Source organism: Barbatula barbatula (genome assembly GCF_947034865.1).
Source record: "Barbatula barbatula genome assembly, chromosome: 24".
NCBI lineage: Eukaryota > Metazoa > Chordata > Actinopteri > Cypriniformes > Nemacheilidae > Barbatula > Barbatula barbatula.
The window spans coordinates 1,165,707-1,167,584 of record NC_136787.1 but is presented as its reverse complement, the minus strand read 5'-3'; positions in this window follow the sequence as shown (position 1 = coordinate 1,167,584).

Genomic DNA, 1,878 nt, shown 5'->3' with positions numbered 1-1,878 from the left:
TAAACTATGGTTACTGTGGCTATAGTTAACAATAGTAACCGTGGGTTTCAGTTATATTTGTGAAAATCCTTGATACATTTTACAGGAGAAAATCGTGACATTCTCTCAGACATTCATTACTGAGCTTTACAATTCCGTTTCTTGAAAGAAAGTCTTGGTTAATACAGTATGTATCTGTGAGCTTAAATAAAGAAGGATTGTTCCAGTGTTTTCAGTATTGTTTTTCCCTCCCTGAGCATTCTTGAACTGGGATGCCAGCACCACTGGGGTGTGTTCAGATGAGCAAACCCAAAAACTACTTCCACACTGTCTGCCAAGTGGAACAGGACAAACCTCTGATCAGGAAACACACAGCCCCCCGTGAATGCATCCGTCCAGACATCTCTTTTATCTTATGTTTACAATGTAATGTTTAACAGGATCTTTAATCTCTCAAGTGACTTTTAACATTCCTCACTATCTTGTTTTCTGCTTTTATGGTTCATCGGGTCTGATGTCGGTAAGGCATGGTTCAAACTGGTTGACACAAACGTCTTGTACTTATGCTCAAACACTCATCTTATGATTCGATACAATACACAAAACTGGGTTCATAATAACAACAGTATCATGATACAACAAAACATGGCTTATTACCTTAGGTGAGAAATGCACCGCATTAAAGTTTTTATTCTTGAATAGCTGGCTTAATAGAAAATAATGCTAATAAGAAACGAATGAATTACTTAATTTTTAATATGATCAATACATACTTTTAAAAGTGTATCCGTCATGTTTACGTACAGTATATGTCTGACATCCACGACACTCCTACCATGCATTCGCAAGGATTCCTGGGTAGGTAACTTCAGTGGAGTTGGCATCAATGCGGTCTTCATCTCGAGGGCACAAGGAGGCACTTGCGAGCACTAAAAAGACAAACATAGACTTGGCAAGCACGCAGAATTTAAGTCCACTAGACCCCTAAATCCAGTTTGGGACGGTATTTCGATAAAACACTTCCGCAAAAGAAACATCTGCGCGTATCCTTGCTCGTGACTCCTCAGAAAGCCTCCTCGATCTTCGCCTCATCCCAGTGCAAAATGTGAATATCCTTAAAAATGGCTGAGCACGATTGATTTCCGGGAAAGGAAACGAGGAGGCATATTGAAATGCACGCTTGGTCGTCATTTGCATTCATTCTCCGGATTATTTGTTTTGGTTTGTCCTGTTTAATTTTCATTATTCGTTTATACTGCATTTTGTTCATTAAGGGGGGGGTTCTGTCATGATTCTGCCTTCTCTTGTCTTGATTTTCTGGTCTAGTGACAGAATCATGACAGACCCACGTGTTTTATGTGGAGAGAAGCATATTATTGTCAATCAGGACTTAATGAGCATTCTATCCAGTCTCGTCATTTGGCCCCGCCCCTCTCGTTTCTAGTATAGCTTTCCTCCTATGTCTCATTACCCACACCTGCCCACCGTTATCTCCTTTGTCAGTCTCCCTATTTAATGCCCTCTTGTCTATTGGCTTGTGCTCGTTTGTTGTACTTGTTACCTTGTCCTAGAAGCCTTGGCCATTGTCCTAAGTGTGCTTATCCAGAGAAATACTGTTAAGTATATCCTAGTCTTTGTGAGTGGTCGTTTTAGTCTTGGTGTTTTATAGTCGAGTTCTTGTTGAGTGTGTTTAGTTATCAGTCTTTCGTGTACTCTGTTTTGTTACCCCCTCATGGGTTTGTTTGTTTTCTGTTTTATATATATATATATATATATATATATATATATAAGTCCTGGTGTTAACCCCTTCATCCCTGCTGCCTGCACTTGGGTTCTTCCTCCACACACATTCCACGTTCACAACATTTTGATCCACTGCCTTGTTTGCCTAGGTTTCTC